This window comes from Panthera onca, chromosome A2, assembly GCF_046562875.1.
Source record: "Panthera onca isolate mPanOnc1 chromosome A2, mPanOnc1 haplotype 2, whole genome shotgun sequence".
NCBI classification, from domain to species: domain Eukaryota; kingdom Metazoa; phylum Chordata; class Mammalia; order Carnivora; family Felidae; genus Panthera; species Panthera onca.
The window spans coordinates 103,994,916-104,015,420 of record NC_138340.1 but is presented as its reverse complement, the minus strand read 5'-3'; the positions used below and the strand labels follow the sequence as shown (position 1 = coordinate 104,015,420).

The 20,505-nt window shown below is 37.4% G+C and overlaps 1 long non-coding RNA gene across 2 annotated transcripts; it reads right to left on the bottom strand.

Annotated features, from left to right (window-relative positions):
* Nucleotides 1-2,131: 2,131 nt before the first annotated feature.
* LOC144612748 (uncharacterized) lies at nucleotides 2,132-20,403 on the bottom strand. Of its 2 annotated transcripts, none has more exons than XR_013553587.2 (3): nucleotides 20,128-20,403; nucleotides 12,734-12,840; nucleotides 2,132-2,664 (listed from the first exon to the last, which is right to left on the bottom strand). It is a non-coding gene; the product is annotated as an uncharacterized LOC144612748 (long non-coding RNA). The 2 variants fall into 2 exon arrangements; XR_013553586.2 differs by lacking the exon at nucleotides 2,132-2,664 and adding an exon at nucleotides 11,392-11,616.
* Nucleotides 20,404-20,505: the final 102 nt, after the last annotated feature.

The window sequence follows — 20,505 nt, the reverse complement described above, 5'->3', positions numbered from 1 at the left end:
AGAGATAATGAGGCCTTTGAAGAGGGCTAAGACTTGGACAACCGGTTGGATAATTCACTAAAAGGAAAAAACCACACAACGATCCTGTTTCCAGAGAAGCTGAAAACAATGTTTCTCTCCAGAATAAAAGTTCAAGTTCAGTTCTATTAAGCAGGAAGTCTGACTCCAGAAATTTTCAGAATGGGTACCAGGTTTATAAGAGAAAGAAAGATAGTGAGTCCACTATCAACTGCCAAAAGAAATGGAAAAATTTAGCATTATAAACTACTAATAAACCATAAAGGACAGCCTACTCATTCACATGCACCTTCCCTGTACCACCAAACTTCTTCCCACCCACTATAATCATAAGAGCAAAGACATCTATAAACAGAACTTGTATCCATTATCTATTTTCCAGGTGAACAGGGCTTCTTATTTAGGCAAGGTATATAAATTCTGGCTACCAATACCATGCAATCTATGTATACAGACATATGAGCAAACAAGATTAATTAAGTATTAAAGTATTTAAGTATAAAAGTATTATACTTAAAAAAGTATAAGTATTAAAATATAAAATATTAATATTAAATCTAACAACATGAGAGGAACTTTTAAAAACCTTTAAAACAATTCTGTAATTCAGAAATATCAGGGCTCCTACATACATTATGAGATTTAGAAGGTAAAAGGGAGGCAGAGGCCATCTTCTGTTAGCTGTAGAAGCACCAAAACAAGCTTCATTCACATTCTGGCAGAATCTACTCACCAGCTTCAAAGGGATAAACTTACAGTGGAGCAGCAGTTCTGGAAAAAGGTTAGTGGCAATAATTGCACTCATTTTCTCACTTCTACATCACAGCTACAATTGTATGACCTTCAAACTAAAAGTCTCATTGGATCCCTGACTTTCATTCTTCCAGGCTTTCAAATGATTTTGTATGCACCAAATTTCGTTTCAGAGTAACATACCTAGACTGGTTTCTATTTCCTCTACTAAAATCTTAAGATGTTCAGAAAAGAAAGAAATAAAACCTCAAAATGGGAATCTAAGGTTTATTATTTGATGTGGTGTGGGTCCAAAGACAGTGATAATTTTTTTAAAATGTGTATTTATTTATTTTGAGAGACAGAGAAAGCACATGCATATGACCGTGGGACGGGCAGAGTGAGAATGTGTGATAGGGAGAGACAGAATCCCAAGCCAACTCTGCACAATCAGTGCAAAGCTCAATGTGGGGCTTGATCCCACGACCCTATCATGACCTGAGCCAAAATCAAGAGTGGACACTTAACTGAGTCACCCAGGCACCCCAACAGTGATGATTTTATTACCAGTGGAAAATAAGACATCAGTATTCCCAGGCATGCATGGTAAAAGAGTTACTTATATTACCACATGTAATCACATGGAATAAGGTGCCAGTTGAAGGTTAGCGTTTGGTAAAAAGTATTTGTTATGATAGAATGCTAAGATGTAAATAAGAAATACTGAGCTGGGTTGTAGCCAGAAGAAGCCAGAAGCTAGCTGTCATTTATGATCCCAGAAAGCCCATGGATCATTTTATTTTGCCATAATTAATATTTTCAGAGATATTCAAGAGAAAGCAATATTGATGAAGAAAAGATTGTGCTTAAATTTCTGAACTTCAGGAGAATTCTTAATGTTCTCATAGAGAAAGGAGAGAATATAGACAAAGGAATAGGAATCAGATTCAAATCAGAATTCCCAACTGCAACTTTGAAGGTCTGGTCTAAGATCATTTTATGTTTTGTAAAAGGGTTCATTGATAATCATTCTTTTCAAACATACTGACCACAGGATTTTCTTTAAGAATTTAGGCAGCATGGATCTACTATAGTATTACATGAATAAAAACTTTCTACATATTTAATGAATACATAATAGTAAAAATATTTTAAGTTAATTTTCACAGATAGTATGTAGGCACAGTAAAAAAATTTTAAATGCACAAAAGAGTACCATGAAAATAAACTATCAGCTTATCTTTGTACCCTAGCCAGTCAGTCATCTTTCTAGATATAACAAGATTACCTTTTTTAAAAAAGGCACTTAGCTCAGGGCTGAGTTTTTATAACAGCTTTATTGAGATATAATTCACACCCCATAAAACTCATCCTTTCTGGTGTAAAATTCAACAATTTTTAGCATATTCAAAAGTTGTACAACCATCCACCACTATATAATTCTAGAACATTTACATTACTCCACAAAGAAACCTCATACCCAATAGTAGTTACTCCTCATCTCCCCTATTCCTAGTCTTCACAATCACCAATTTACTTTATGTCTCTATGGATTTGCCTATTCTAGGTATTTCATATAAATGGAATAAAAAATGTGTTATCTCATGTGTCTGGATTATTTTATCAAGCAGTGTTTTCATGGTTCATTCACATAGTAACATAGCTTTTTTTTAAAACTCACATGACACCAGGAGTTAAGATGGCAGAGAAGTAAGGGAACCACAATTTCCCCTCCTCCCTCAAACACAGCTGTATTGAGGTCAGAACACTTAGAACGCCCGGGAATGCAGGCTGCGGAGTGGCAGAAAAATCTCCACAGGTGGAAACAGACAGCTTGGCGGGACAGAGGTGCCTGTTTGTGAATTGGGAGAGATAAAACTGGTGGTTCTGGGCACGGATGGGAGGGGACCCCGTCTGTGGAGAGACAAGAGGAAGAGAAAGAGAAGCTGTGGAACTGTAGTATTTTATTTGGACAAGAGAAAAAACTCTTCAGACCATGGACTAGGGAACAAAAAATATGGAGAGAGCCAGTTTCTACTTTGCAAACAGCCTTAGGAGATAAAGATCGGAGTTTTCAGGGGTGTGCAATTTTCTGTGGACTGGAGTGGGCCATGTGCAGGTGCCCGTGGTGGGGAAGGGGACCCAGCACAGGTATGCCGTGGTGATCTCAGGGGCACCCTGGGAGAAAACAGTCCCCTCCCTTGAGTACTGTGGGAAGAGGGTATACTCCAAGGACAAAAGACTCTCTAAGCACCAGCCAGAGGCCCTTTGTCATCTGGGCAGAGTGGCAATACCCCAGAACCAGGTCATGGAGCAGAATCCTTTAAGACATCAGGTTTTGAATCCTAGCCCAGTGCCGAAGAGGCACGGGAGACTGGAACAGGGCAAGCTGCCTGCTGGCACTACACTGTGAGTGCTACCTGAACAGCATGGTTTGAGACACCAGGTCTGGGGAGGAGAGATTGAGGTGTCACCATTTTTCTCCCTGTCACAAACATGGTGGGGTTTCAGGGAACAGGACAGCAGCCCTCAGTGGAGGTGGGACACACTTATACCAAACCATGCCCCTCCATGCCTGGTAACTGCTTATCTATGGAGTGAGACTGACACTGACTGAACCAAACAGCCTCTCAGACCAGCATAGCCTCTAGTTCCAGGCACCAACAGACAACTGCCCTGTGGTTTTGTATGGTTTCTTCAAGGAGCAAATCAAAGCACACCTGGTAGAAGGTCCAAAAAATCCACCACTGTGGGGAATAAGTTTAGGAATTCCCAAGCTTGCACCAATGGGTTAACAGGGCTAGAGCAGAAAGCAGCCACAGGGCTAAAGTGCCCCCAGCATAGAACAAAGCAAAGAGCACGAAACTGCTTCCACAGGACAAAAGCGTCTGAGAATAGGTAAACAGAACACAGAGCAGAAGTGCCCCCAGCAGAGCTGAAAGGTAAATAGTGAGAAAGACCTCCAAAGCAGGGTGAAATTGCCTGGAGCTAATTAAAAAAAAAAAAAAAAAAAAAAGTGCCTTGTTGACCCTGAGGCAGCATGCTCTATCCATCTTATCTAAGTTAAGATAAACAGACACAGCACCTGGTGCCTGCTGTAAACAGCCATCTGCTCAGCACCAGAATTTTGTTTTGTATTGACCCAAACCCCTAACACCACATATCTTAGAAAACCCCTTTCTCTCACAAACATGAGTTCATGATCACCGTTTTATTGTCTCGTTCTGCACATCCATCGTGTTTGAAAGCCTTCTGATCCTAATAAATACAGAGCAAGGACCCTTACTCAGGGCTCTTGTCTCCTCCTGGACATTAGCCTCTCTCGTATTCAATTCTGCATCTGCTCTCTTGTTGGACAAGAGAGAACTCCAAACTCAAAGTCTGCAACACACCACTATGAGCAGTGGGATAGAACAGCTAAAGACGCAACAACAGAGTGCATGCAACACACTCCAAAAGTACTTCCTGAAGTGCCAAGCCCTGGACAGTGTATGATCTCTTTTTAATATAGTAGTACTCACAGGTGCAGGACACATAACAAGCTATTAAAACACATAAAGGACAGAAACCTAGCCAAAATGATGAAATGGAAGAATTCTCCTCAAAAAAAATTCCAGGAAGAAATGACAGCCAGAGAATTGCTCAAAAAAGATATAAGCAATATGTCTGAACAAGAATTTAGAATAATAATCATAAGACAAAATCTGTGCTTGAAAAAAGCATAGAAGACAGCAGAGAACCTATTGCTGCAGAGAACAAGGACCTAAGAAACAGTCACGAATTCAGAAATGTTGTAAGTGAGGTGCAAAATAAACTAGATGCAGTGACAGCAAGGATAGAAGAAGCAGAGGAGACAATAGGTGATATAGAAGATAAAATTATGGGAAATGATGAAGCCGAAAAAAAAGAGGGAAAAGAAATTACTAGACAATGAGGAGAGAATTAGAGACCAAAGTGATTCAATGAAACAAAATAATATCCATATCAAAGGAGTTCCAGAAGAAGAAGAAGAGGGAGAGAAAGCAGCAGAAAGTTTATCTGAACAAATTATAGCTGAGAACTTCCCTAACCTGGGGAAGGAAACAGATATCCAAGTCCAGGAGGCATAGAGAACTCCCTTCAAAATCAATAAAAACAAGTTGACACCATGACATATCATAGGGGAACTGGCAAAATACAAAGATAAAGAGAATTCTAAAAGCAACTAGGGACAAACAGGCCATAAACTACAAGGTTAGATACATAAGGGTAGTAGCAGACCTGTCCACTGAAATTTGGCAGGCCAGAAGAGAGTGGCAGGAAATATTCAATGTGCTGAATAGGAAAAATATGCAGCCAAGAATCCTTTATCCAGCAAGGCTGTCATTCAGAATAGAAGGAGAGATAAAGGCTATCCCAGACAAACAAAAACTAAAGGAGTTCATGACCACCAAACCATCCCTACAGAAGATCCTAAGAGGGACTCCGTGAGTGGAAAGCAGCAAAGACTACAAAGGACCAGAGACATCACCACAAGCATGAAACCTACAGATAACACAAGACACTAAATCCATATGTTTCAATAATCACTCTGAATGTAAACGGATTAAATGCCCCAATCAAAAGATATAGGGTATCAGAATGGACTGAAAAAAAAAAAAAAAGATCCATCTATATTCTGCCTATGAGAGACTCATTTTATACCTGAGGACACCTGCAGATTGAAAGTGAGGGGATGGAGAACCATCTATCATGCTACTGGATGTCAAAAGAAAGCCAGAGTAGCCATACTTATATCAGACAAACTAGATTCCAGAACAAAACTGTAACAAGAGATGAAGAAGGGCATTATATCATAATTAAGGGGTCTATCCATCAAGAAGAGGTAATGATTGTAAATGTCTATGCCCCCAGTGGAAATACCCCAAAATATAAGTCAATTAATAACAAACATAAATAAATGTATAGATAATAGTACAGTGATTATAGGGGATTTAATACTTCATTTAAACAATGGATAGATAATCTAGGCAGAAAATCAATAAGGAAACAATGGCTCTGAATGACACATTGGACCAGATGGACTTAGCAGATATATTCAGAACTTTTCATCCAAAAGCAGCAGAATACACATTCTTCTTGAGTGCACATGGAACATTCTCCAAAATAGATCAAATACTGGGTCACAAAACAGCCCTCAACAAACATAAAAGGATTGTGGGATGGGCTAAATGGGCAAGGGTCATTAAGGAAGACACTCGTTGGGACGAGTAGTGGGAGTTATATGTAGGGGATGAATCACTGGATTCCAGACCTGAAATCATTATTGCACTATATGCCAACTAACTTGGATGTAAATTTAAAAAACACACAAATATAAAAGGATTGAGATCATACCATGCATATTTTCAGATCACAATGCTATGAAACTTGAAATCAACTACAAGAAAAAATTTGGAAAGCCCAAATACATAAAGGTTAAACAACATCTGTTAAAGAATGAATGGGTGAGCCAGGAAATTAAAGAAGAAATTAAAAAATATAAGGAAACAAATGAAAATGAAAACACGACAATCCAAACCCCATAGGATGCTGCAAAGGCAGACATAAGAGGAAAATACATTGCTATCCGGGCCTATCTCAAGAAGCAAGAAAGGTGTCAAATACAGAACCTAACCTCATATTTAAAGGAACTAGAAAAGCAGTAGCAAAAAAAAAAAAAAAAAAAAAAAAAGCCCAAAGCCAGCAGAAGAACAAAAATAATAAAGATTAGAGCATAAAGATTGTTTATTTAAACAATATAGAATCCAAAACAAAAACAAAAACAAAACAAAACAAAAACCCAGTAGAACAGATCAATGAATCTAAGAGCTAATTTTTTTGAAAAAGAATAAACAAAATTGATAACCCCCTAGCCAGGCTTCTCAAAAAAAAAAAAAAAGAGAGAGAGAGAGAGAGAGAGGACCCAGATAGATAAAATAATGAATGAAAGATCAGAGATCATAACCAACACCACCAAAATAAAACAATTATTAGAGAATACTATGAAAAGTTTTATGCCAACAAACTGAACAATCTGGAAGAAATGGACATATTCCTAGACACCCACACACTACTAAACCTCAAAAGGGAAAAAATAGAAAATTTGAACAGATAACCAGCGAAGAACTTGAATCAGTTATCAAAAATCTCCCAAAAAATAAGAGTCCTAGGCCAGATGGCTTCCCAGGGGAATTCTACCAGACATTTAAAACAGAGTTAATACCTATTCTTCTCAAGCTATTCCAAAAAATAGAAACAGAAGGAAAGTTTCCAGACTCATTCTATGAAGCCAGCATTACCTTGATTCCCAAACCAAAGACCCCACTAAAAAGGAGAATTACAGGCCAATATCCCTGATGAACATGGCTGCAAAAATTCTCAACAAGATACTAGCAAATCAAATGCAACAGTATATTAAAAGAATTATTCACCATGATCAAGTGGGATTCATTCCTGGGCTGCAGAGCTGGCTCAATATTCGCAAATCAATCGTGATATATCACATAATAGAAGAAAGGATAGGAACCATATGATTCTGTCACTGCTGACAAAATACAGCATCCTTTCTTGATAAAAACTCTCAAGAAAGTTGGGATAGAAGGAACACACCTTAACATCATAAAAGCCATATATGAAAGACCCATCCCTAATGTCATCCTCAATGGGAAAAAAACTGAGAGCTTTCCCCCTGAGATCAGGAACACGACAGGGATGTCCACTCTCACCACTGTTGTTTAACAGTGTTGGAAGTCCTAGGCCCCAGAAATCAGACAACAAAATGAAATAAAAGGCATCCAAATTTGCAAAGAAGTCAAATTTTCACTTTTTGCTGACATGATATTCCACACGAAAAACCTGAACGACTCCACCAAAGACTGCTAGAACTGATAACATGAATTCAGCAAAGTCGCAGGATATAAAATCAATGTACAGAAACTGGTTGCATTTTCCACAAAGACATGGAAAAAATTCCATGCTCATAGATCGGAAGAACAAATATTGTTAAAATATTGATACTACACAAAGAAATCTATGCATTCAATGCAATCCCAATCAAAATAGCACCAGCATTCCTCACAGAGCTAGAACAAACAATCCTAAAATATGTATGGAGCCACAAAAGACCCCGAATAGCCAAAGTAATGTTGAAAAAGAAAACCAAAGCTGGAGGCATCACAATTCCGGACCTTAGCCTGTACTACAAAGCTGTAGTCATCAAGACACTACGGTATTGACATAAAAACAGACACTCAGATCAATGCAATAGAATAGAGAACCCAGAAATGGACCCACAAATATATGGCCAACTAATCTTCAACAAAGCAGCAAAGAGTATCCAATGGAATAAAGACATCTCTTCAGCAAATGGGATTGGGAAAACTGGACAGCAATATTCAGAAGAATGAACCCAGACCACTTTCTTACATCACACATAAAATAAACTCAAAATGGATGAAAGACCTAAGTGTGAGATAGGAAGCCATCAAAACTCTAGAGGAGAAAAAAAGCAACCTCTTTGACTTTGGCCTCAGCAACTTCTTACCTGACATATCTCTGAAGGCAAGGGAAACAAAAGCAAAAATGAACTATTGAGACCCCATCAAGATAAAAAGCTTCTGCACAGCAAAGGAAACAATCAACAAAACTAAAAGGGAACCAACAGAATGGGAGAAGATATTTGCAAATGACATATCATATAAAAGGTTAATATCAACAATCTATAAAGAATTTACCAAACTCAACACCCAAAAACCAAATAATCCAGTGAAGAAATGGGCAGAAGACATGAATAGACAGTTTTCCAAAAAAGACATCCAGATGGCAAACAGACACATGAAAAGATGCTGAAAGGGGCGCGTGGGTGGCTCAGTTGGTCGAGCGTCTGACTTCAGCTCAGGTCATGATCTCACAGTTGATGGGTTCGAGCCCTGCGTCGGGCTCTGTGCTGACAGCTCAGAGCCTGGAGCCTGCTTCAGATTCTGTGTCTTCCTCTCTCTCTGCCTCTCCTCTGCTCATTCTCTGTCTCTCAAAAATAAATAAAAATGTTTAAGAAAAGAAAAAGAAAAGATGCTGAACATCACTCATCACCAGGGAAATACAAGTCAAAACCACAATGAGATACCACCTCACACCTGTCAGAATGGCAAAAAATTAACAACTCAGGAAACAAAAGATATTGGTGAGGATGCAGAAGAATTGGGAACCCTCTTGTACTGTTGGTTGGAATGCGAATTGCCACTCTGGAAAACAGTATGGAAGTTCCTCAAAAAATTAAAAATAGAACTACCCTATGACCCAGCAAGTGCACTACTAGGTATTTATCCAAAGGATACAGGAGTGCTGTTTCAAAGGGGTACACGCACCCCAATGTTTATAGCAGCACTATCAACAATAGCCAAATTATGGAAAGAGCCCTGATGTCCATCAACTGATGAACGGATAAAGAATATGTAGTATATATATGCCTTGGAATACTACTTGACAATGACAAAGAATTCAAATCTTGCCATTTGCAACAACATGGATAGAACAAGAGGATATTATGCTAAGTGAAATAAGTCAGAGAAAGACAGATATCATATGTTTTCACTCATATATGGGATTTGAGAAACTTAACAGAAGACCATAGAGGAAGGGAAGGAAAAATAAGTTACAAACAGAGAGGGAGGCAAACCATAAAAGACTTTTAAATACAGTGAACAAACTGAGGGATGATGGGGGTGGGGGTTTGGGGCCATGGGGAAAATGAGTGATGGGCATTGAGGAGGTATGAGCACTGGGTATTATATGTAAGTGATGAATCACTGGGTTCTACTCCTGAAGCCAAGACTATATTCCATGTTAGCTAACTTGACAATAAATTATTAAAAAAAAAAAAAAAACTAACATGATACTATGAAATGTTATCAGTATTTGTTTTGTATGAAGATAAAATTGAGAGGTGAGTACTTCAATATTTGCTATAATAACTATTTATTAGACATATCTGTTAGACAAGCTAATGTATTTAATTATTTTTCAGTGCATATGAATGGCAGTCTTAGGAGCTGTGTTTCACAAGGGGCAAGTCCCAAGAAAGCAGAGCAGATGGGCAAAGACAGCATCAGTGAAGCAACATCATAAAATGTACAATACTGGATGTTAGAGAGACAAATAAGGTTAGTTAGAGACAGGTTTCATGTCATCAACTCAAAAGGTGGAGAAGCTTTCAAACAAAAATGCATAAATACCTTCTGTTCTTTTTTAATCCATCAGATCTTTAAGTAACAAATCATAAGAAAATTCCCTAACATGTTGTTTCTAAATCTATACAATTCATTTTAAAAAATTAATGGAAAATATAACAGAGAAAAGTGAAAAATAAATAAAGATCAAAGGATCATCAAGAAGCAACGCCTTTCTAAACACCATGCCAAGACCAAAGAAGTCTCTCTTGAGCCCCCTCAATTCATACTGCCTACTTCCTATAAAGTTAGTCATTATCCTGAGTCTAATACTGTTTTTATATTTTACATAAATGGACTCACACAGTATGTTTTGTTTTATTTCTGGTTTCTTTGACTAATATTTTTTGTGTGTGTGAGAATCATTTATGTTGTGTCTATTTGTAGTTCATTTGCAGTGTGGAAGCACATGCTTGAATGTACTACATTTACTTATTCATTTGCCCTTGAAAAATATTTTTGCTCTTTCCAGTTCAAGGTTATTCTAAATAATTATTCTATATGCATTCTTTTTTATGTCTCTTGGTGCACATAAGCACACATCACTGTTGGGTTATCTCAGAGTGAAATTACTGTATCACATAGTATTCAAATATTCAACTTTAGTACAAAAAGGCAAGCAGATTTTCAAAATGTAGCACCAATTTATACTCTCATCAGCAATGTATTTAGGTCTGGTTTTCTTTTCTTCTATATGGTACTTAAAGAGAGTCTTGACTCTTTAGTTTGATATCTTATATAAGATTTGAAACAGTCTTTGTTATTATACCTCCAATTTTTTCTCCCTAATCTCCTAGTCATCTCTAGGACTTCGATTTCATGGATCTTGGATGCTCTCTATGGAGTATATGTCTTGCACTATCTCCATTTTGCTTAACAGTTCTTTTTTATTCTTTTCCTCTTGTGTTTTACTATAAGTATCTAGGACAAACAAGGCTGTACCTTCAACACTTTACTTGGAAATCTCCTCAGCTAAATATCCAAATTCATCATTGACAAGTTCTACTTTATATCCAACAAGGACCATCTTTCCTCCAATGTCCAATAACATGTTCCTCATTTCTCTGTTACCAGAAACACCTTTAATATACATATTTCTACCAATATTCTGTTTGTATTCTCTAAGATGACAGAAGCCTTCTCTACCATGCTCCTCACTTCCATTTGAACCCTCATCAGAATTGCCTTTGATGTCCATATTTCTGTCAACTGTGTCTTCAAGGCAATCTAGGATTTTTCTATCATGCACTTCAAAATTCTTTTAGCCTCTACCCATACCCAATTCCAAAGGCATTTCTTCTTTTTTTAGGTATTTGTTACAGAGGCAACTCACTTCTGGTACCAAAATCTGTCTTAGTTTTCAAAGTTTACCATAAAAATAATTAAAATTAGTGGCTTAAAACAGTAGGAATTTATTTTCTCACTGTTCTGGGGGTCAGAAATCTGAAATCACGAGGTTGACAGGGGCACACTTCCTCCAAAAACTCTAGGAGAGATCCTTTCCCTGCCTCTCCCAGTTCCTAGTGGCTCCTGGTGTTCCTGGGCTTGCGGTAGCATAACTCCAATCTCTGTCTCTGTCTTCACATGGACTTCTTTGTGTGTCTGTGTCTTCCCTTCTTTTCTTAAAAAAAAAAAATTAGTCATTGGATTTAGGGCCTATCCTAATCAAGTCTGACCTTAACTAATTACATCTGCAATGACCCTAAGTCCAAACAAGTTCATATTCTGAGGTTTCAGGTGTTCATGAATTTTCAGTGGACTTTATTCAATGCTCCACACTAATGTCTTTGAAAAGAAAAAAGATAGTCTGGATTGTCTGAATAACCTAGTCTGCCAATCTTGGAAGTGAAAGTCTATGAACAGTTTCTAAATTAAGTAATTTTAACTCATAATATATCACTAGAGCCCCACATTTTGAGAGATCTTATAGTTCTTGGATAAAACTGTTGTAATTAGACTGGCTGGGATTAAAGAAAACATGGATGGACTATTCTTATTAAGTTTTATTATGAGGTTAATGCTTGATTTGAAATGTGAATTTGGAAGGTTCCTTTTCCAAAGTTATGGTTCAAATTTAATAGCATAGAAATTATCTACACCTTGAAGGTTTGCTAGCTATTATGGACTGAATGTTTGTATGCTCCCCCCCAGTTTATATGTTGAAGCCCTACCCTCCGATGTGATAGTATTTGGAGATGGGGGCTTTGAGAGGTAATTAGGTTTAGATGAGATCATGAGGGTGGAGCCCCAATGACAGGATTAGTGTCCTTATAAGAAAAAGAGAGGCCAGGGGCGCCTGGGTGGCGCAGTCGGTTAAGCGTCCGACTTCAGCCAGGTCACGATCTCGCGGTCCGTGAGTTCGAGCCCCGCGTCAGGCTCTGGGCTGATGGCTCGGAGCCTGGAGCCTGTTTCCGATTCTGTGTCTCCCTCTCTCTCTGCCCCTCCCCCGTTCATGCTCTGTCTCTCTCTGTCCCAAAAATAAAATAAAAAACGTTGAAAAAAAAAATTAAAAAAAAAAAAAAAAAAAAAAGAAAAAGAGAGGCCAGAGCTTGCTCACTCTCTCTGCCAAGTGAGGATGGCCTCCATCTGCAAGCCGGGAAAAGCATTCTCACTACGGACCAAATCTGTTGGCACCTTAATTTTGGACTGGTGAATGCTTTTATATTTATAGATGTTATTAAAGACCAACAAAAGTAGTTTGCTTTCTGTAGATGAGTAACACACCTTGACTGTCTTACCTTATGGATACATCAACTCTGCAGCCCTATTACAGGTACTTGATCATCTCTTTATTCCACAGAAATTTATGTTGGGCAATTACATGGATGGTATCATGCTGATTGGGCTGAGTAAGAAAGAAGTAACTAGTTAGGACATAGGTAAGATAATTATATGCCAGATATGTTGGGAAGTGAATCTGACCAAAAATCAGGTTTCTGCCACCTTAGTAAAATTTCTAGGGTTCCAGTGGTCTGGGTCTGGGACATGTCAAAATAGCCTTTTTTTAATGTTTATTTTATTTTTTTTTAACGTTTATTTATTTTTGAGACAGAGATAGAGCATGAACGGAGGAGGGGCAGAGAGAGAGGGAGATACAGAATCTGAAGCAGGCTCCAGACCCTGAGCTGTCAGCACAGAGCCCAATGCGGGGCTTGAACTCACAAACATGAGGTCATGACCTGAGCCGAAGTTGGATGCTTAACCGACTGAGCCACCCAGGTGCCCTGAGATAGCTCTTTCAAAGAGAAGAACAGATTACTGCATTTGGTTCCTTTTATCACAAAGATGATTTCTACTATGTGTGCCTCTTTGGATCCTGGAGTCAACATTTACCTCATCTGTGTGCTACTCTGATCCATTTACTGAACTTGAAAAGTTGCTAGTTTTGGGCAGGGTCCTGCAACAGGTCTGGGCTGCCTCACGAATTGTTCTTCAACTAATTTGGATAACTTAGTAGATCTGTTGGTGCTTGAAGCCAATTACCATGCTACCTCAGTTACCCATCATGAACTGGGTCTTATCTGATCAACAAAGCTATCAGATTGAATACGCACAGTAGCATTTCATCATCAAATGGAAACCACCACCAGATGGATTTGAGCAGGTCCTGAATATGTAAATTGCATATCCATGTTCTATACTCCCCTCTCAACCTGAATCTATGGTATGTAGCATTCCCTATGACCAATTAACTAAGGCTTACTTGAGCCTAGTTTACAGATGGCTCTGTATAAAATGCTATCAACATTCCAAAGTAGTGAGTTGTTAACACTTTAGTCCCCCTCTGAATTGATCTTAAAGCACAGTGGTGAAAGATAATACAGCATGGTTTTCTTACTATTTTCCCTAGTTATCTACCAGTAAAATTATGACTTACCTGCAATTTACCTGCAACAAGTTACTCTGAAACTGTGGTTTTACTGATCTAGAAGTCATGATTTCAAGGGAAGAAAGCTCTCTTACTCTAGTAGCTTGGGTGGTTGATTTTGATTAGCAAGGGTTAATTGGGATAAGTCAGCTCAATGAGAGCAAGGAGGAGTATGTCTGGAATGCATGAGATTCCCCTAGGGCATTGCCTTACTATTCCTTTTCTTGTCAAATTCCTCCTTCAGTTTCCATATTCTTGAACTAGGTTTATATCTAATCCTGTGACAAAGGGCTCTAGAAACAGGGTCCCTATGTCCTCATGGGTTCCACCCATCCCCACAGGTTCTAATGTATCTTTGCTTCTACACTTCATGTTCCTCCTCTCCTGCCTCCCCTGTTGATTTCAGACTACAGTAAGACACTGTATGATGTCTTATTGCTTATAATAAATTCCTTATTATATATGTGTATTTCCTAGAAGTTCTGTTTCTCTGGCTAAACCCTGACTGACTTGATCTAACTTTTCTGTCCTGACTCCTCTCTCCTGACCTGGTCCTGATTTTGTTCACATTCTCTAGGGTTTTAGCATTGACCCTTTTTTCTTGTTACACTTTCCTTCATACACATTATTCATGGACAAGCTCATCAGTTCCTAATAACTCACTTATATCTCCTTTCCTTTTGAAGTTTACCTTTAGACCAAACCGCTCTCTTGAGCTGAAGAGAGATGTTTCTGCCAGCCTTCAGAGTATCTCTAGTTGGATATTTCACAGGCATCCTAAACTTAACATTTCCAAAGATGAATGTATATTCTTGATCTTGGTTAGGACACTATATACCCAGTAACCTAAGTCATCTATCAGTGTCTATTATAGCACATATCATAGAGCTTTGTAATAATTATACCCCTAGCTCCACTAGACTTGAAGATGCTGAAGGACAGCAGTGTTCTTCTTATCCTAACCACTCAGCATGAGGAACAATACATACTGGGCACTTAATACATGTTTAATAAATGAATAAATCATGGGGCCCCTGGGTGGCTCAGTAGGTTAAGCATTGACTGTTTATTTTGTCTCAGGTCACGATCTCACAGTTCATGGGTTTGAGACCTGCGTGGGGCTTTGTGCTGACTGTGCAGAGCCTGCTTGGGATTCTTTCTCTCCCTCTCTCTCTGCACCTCCCCTGCTTGTGCATGCGCATGCTCTCTCTCTCAAGATAAATAAACATTGAAAAAAATGAATGAATAAATGGATTCATAGAGAAGATAGAAATTTCAGAGAGATAATAAATAAAAACACAGAAGAATACAACATAGCTATTCTAAATAATTTCTAGTGTGAAGATCTAGGTGTATGGTATAATTTTCCAAAAATTTTAAATATGCAGTTTTCCTAAAATATTATTTAACCATAAGGTTTCAGTAAAAATACATACCAGTTTTAAACTGTTCGAGTTTCTTTACTTTTTAGTATTCATTGAATTTTGTACATAAAGTTCTTCAGGTATTTAATTTAAACTAATGACAGTATGTGAAGCTATGAGATTCATAACAGTGGAAGTAAACTTTCATAAACCAAAATGTTTTCATTTTTCTAATAGAAATTTTATAATTAAATACAGCTTATGCTAAGTAACCATAATACTAGTGGAAGAACATATTTATTTTTAGATTAAGGATAGCTACAAAATCTTCATTACCAAGAGAAGGTATAATTTGTATTTGTGTTATCAGAAAAACAACCACAGTTGTCAACTTATCTGGTAGAAAAATAATTAAATGCCTAAATGCAAGCAGAGTAAAAAAATATAAGATTCTGCCTTCAATTTGCATTAATATAATCATATTCCACGGCTCACTTACCAAATTATTCCTCTCTAAAGAAGCTATTTCTTTACTGTCACACATTAATAACAACACACAATCACTATACCTTCCAGAATTTTCTAGGCTCGAATTTTCAGAGAAACTAGGCAAGAAAAATAACTTTTTGGAGGGTGCTATTGATATACTGCTTAGACTTTTTTAGAGCTATTCACAGTATAACTTACATTTAATTTAGACAACTAGTATTTATACTTTTTTGTATTTTAAAATTATTCACAAAACTAAATCAAAGTCAGAGTCTTTAATCTACCGGTGATGGTTCTTTTAGCATTATTTAGACTACTTTTATTTGATTCCAACCAACTCTATCCACCAGTGCCCATAGTCACAATTTTTTTTAGTCATACCTCCTTCTTCTTCTAGACTTAATTTCAGTCACCTTGATCCTGTCAGGCTTTAGTGAGAGAGCTACACCCTTATCTCTTTGTCCAGACCTTCAAATTGTTCAGTTGAGAGGATATACTGAGACACTTTAATTTATTGAGATGTTTTAATAAGGGTGTGATGGCTATACTCCTGATTGGGTCATTATCTTGAGATTTTAATTGATCTTTTTGGCTAAACATTAGTCTCTTATACAGGTAGAGATAATATCAGCTATATCCTCTACCTCTACAAGTCTCTAGATTTCTAGATGCTCCATTCCTTGTCACTGCAGCTTGCAAACCCACCGATTATTTTCTGAGCCCATCTCTTTATTGTACTTGCTTGTAAACTGTTGCCAATAGTACCTGGCACATGTGGCTAACATATCCTTTGGCTGCCATTTCACTGAAATCGGAGTTTATGAGGGTCATTAACTGCCTTCCAATTGAGAACAATTTCATCAAATGTTCTAGCACTGTATAACTTAAATTTCCATACTTCCAGTCTCTGGTAACATTTACCTTGTTACCTGTTGCTGTCACCTGAATCCAATGCCACATATTTTAGGATTTTTATTATATTACTATATATAGTATAGTATATACTATATATATATATATATATATATATATATATATATATATATACTCACTTTCAGTGCCACCTCATTTCAGTGCCACCTCATTTTCAGCGCCAAATTCTTTATTAGAGTAGGTTAAGTCAGGCTGCAGTAAAAAAACTACTCTCAAATCTAGTGACTTGCAGCCATAAAGTCTTATTTCTTATTCTCAATATATGTTCATTTTATGTCGGCAATGTCTCTGCTCCAAGTAATTTTCACTTGATCTTAGCCAAAAGGCCGAGAAGTGATCTGCTCCAAGTAATTTTCACCCTAACACCTGAGCTTCTATCTAGAACACTGTAGATCTTGTGGCAGAGAGAAAAGAAAGAACATGGCAGATTTCAGCTCTTAAAGCTTCTGCTTGTGCATGACACAGCTTACATGTTATGCATTCCATTTGCTAATAAAGGAAGTCATCCTATCAAGCGTGACACTGAGGCAAGTGAGTGATACCTCTTCCAGGGAGAGGCAACAGGTATTTGTATAGAATAAAATCTACCACACATACCAAAACTACTTCTAAAGCTAAAATGTATTTTTATAATATGTATCCTCCACTATGGATTCTTTTCCTTGATTGTCTCTTCTATTCTTCCAATCCCTGATTAAAATATAGGCCACAGACTCTTTCCTCTAACTTTAATATGCATAATTCAAACTTTTATACTTTGACATTCTGGTTAATATGTAATGAAATTTATATTTTGCAACCTTGCTTTGTTAAAATTTCCAAAGGCATCACTTGTCTACCTATATTTTTGTTACCTCTAAAACTGGATTAATGACAAAAAAGTGAGTCACAAGATTTTACTTTCTTATTAACAGTGGTATTCATGTATACCTATTTACTTATTATCACTTATCATTAAAAATAAAATATTGCAAGAAGAAATTTTCCTCCTTCCAATTCTTTGCTGAAAGCCCACCTACACTTATTGCTGTTAGGTTTCTGTGTTTACTTTTAAATATTTTCCATGATTTTTGTGCCGATTTTTAAAAATATAGCCACATTCCTCACCACAGTCTATAAAGTCAATGTGAGAGTCCTTTGCAACCTCTCTCATCTCATTTTCTTTTCTCCTTTTATATGGATCAGCCACATTGGCCTTGGGTTTTGTTTTGTTTTTTAATCTCAAAACCATTGCCTTTGACAATTGGAACATTCTTCACCCATATCATCACCAGGTTACCTCCTTATTTAAGTTTCAGCTCAGATTTTACCTCTTCAGAGGGACCTCCCTTGTCTTTTCTCACTAAAGTAACATTCTTTCCTCCAGTCCTGCATGTCTTTCTCCCTTATCTTATATTTTAAAATATAAGTAAAATACTATAATATATAAGTATAAATATACTTTTTATATAATTTAATATTTATATTATATATATTTAAGTAGGCTCCATGCAACATGGGGTTTGAATTCATACTTAATATGAATTCATACTTAATATTATATATACTTAATATCTTATATAATTTAGTATTTATATAATAAATAAATAAATATATATAAGTAGGCTCCATGTAACATGGGGCTTGAATTAACACTTAATATGAATTCATACTTTTTATATACATACTTAATATGAATTCATACTTAGTATTATATACACTTAATATTTTATACAACATATATTATATAAATATAATATTTATATAATGTTAATATTATATATAAATATAATAATATAATATAATTATATAATTATATAAAATTATAATAATTATAATAATTATATTAAATTACATAATTTAATATAATAATATTAAATATAATATTTATATAATATATATATATACTTAAGTAGGCTCCATGCAACATGGGGCTTGAATTCATGACCCTAGGATCAAGACCTGAGCTGGGATCGAGAGTTAGATGCTCAACCAACTGAACCATGTAAGTGCCCCTCTTATTACTATATTTTATTGGTTTATCACTGTCTAAAATTATCTTAATTTTTTATGGTTTTTCTTTCCAACTTCCATGTAATCTCCTTTAGGACAAAACAATGTTCTCATTCAGCGCTTTCTCCCAGATTAGAAAACTGCCTGGTGCTGAGTAGGTACTTATTATAAGATTTACTGAATGAACGGACGAAACAGCAGTCTTCCTAAGCTTCCTAACCTATCATCTTAATCACAATTTATCTTTTTACTGGTCCACCTTGTTGGCCTTATTTCCTCTACCCAACATTGCATGTTGGAATTCCTCAGCTCCATGTCCTTTGTCCCCTTTGTTACCTGCTACTTCGCTCCCTAAGCAATCTCATTCAGTCATACGGTGTCATTTCCCATGAATAAACTGAGCCCTAAATATATTTGTGTAGTCTAGATCACTTTTCTGCCCTACAGAAATCTACTTGTATTTTACATAAATACTTATCCATCATTCTCTATTGTTTCTCAATAACTCTATTGACACTATTGTTTCTCAATAACTGGCATCAACATCCAAACAGCTGGTCAAAACTGAACTTCTGAAATTATCCTGAGCTGCTTCTCCCCATTTCCCCATATTCAACCAATCACCAAGTTCTGTTGGTGCTACCTCTTAAATATCTCTAGAATCCTTTCTTCATCATATTTCCCACACCGGTCAAAGCTACTATTATCTCACAAGGACTACTACCGTGGCCCTGGACCAGTCCCTCCCCTTTCATGCTATCTCCTCTAATCCATTCTTCATAGACAAAGCAATCATTGAAAACTAAAGCAACTTTTTTTTTTTTTTTTTTTTTTTTTTTGCATAACTTTCTAATGGTCTCAGCATAAAACCCTTAATGTACTGGTGCAGCAGATCTGATTCCCACCTTGCTCTCCCTCTTCAAGTTCCTACCACGCCACACCTCCTACACTTCCTCAGAGTATTTCAAGTTTCAGGCTGTCACACTTATCGCTATTTTGTACAGCGGCATTATCCGTTTTCACGTGTTTGCTTCTCTTTAAGCCTGACGTTGCTTTTTCAGAGAAGCCCTTTCCTAAGTCTTTCTTCCCACTCCCAAACACTTGTGATTTGATTCTTTAAACTACGCAGGAGATTGGAAAGGGTTCACACTGTCCCCAGAGACCCCTGACTTTCAGATGTAAAAAAACCCAAAAACCAAAAACGAACACACACAACAGATAAATGAAAATTGTGTTAGAGTACTGGAAAAACTATGTGTAGGAACACGACCACTGAAAACATTTTAAAAATTAATTTCGAGTCTAGGGAGAATGTACAGTGGCATGGCACCTAACATTAAATCGAGGGCCAGGACCTGGGGATCTAGAGATTACGTTGACAGGACTATTGCCATCTTTAAGCCATTTACTAGCTCTAAACTTCTGCCCGTAAGCGACAATCTAAGACAGGAAGCAGCTGCAGTCTTTTTAAACCTCAGTCGCTGACCTTAGCAGCAAGAGACTCGACCTGCCCTCCCAGCGCCTGACACCCAGCAGCCACAGGCGCCGCTCAGCTCCCTCAGCGCCCGTCAGGACCCGCAGGCGCGCGCCAAGCACGCGCGCCCCAAGGGCCTCAACGCGCGGACCCAAGAAGACCCCGCCCACCCCATGTCTCAACGAGTGTTTTCCCGAGAAAGTGCCTGTTTAGTCAATCAAAGTGTTCAAGTTTCGACGCAAAATTTTACCAGCTAGAAGCATATATACGACAGGAACGAGACTGTTGCGCTTGGGACTGGAACGCTAAGGGTCTTTCCAGGTCAGTGCGGATGCTTGAGGTGCTGGATCAAAGCAGGCACTGTTAAGGACAGCTGCATCCGGGCGCTCT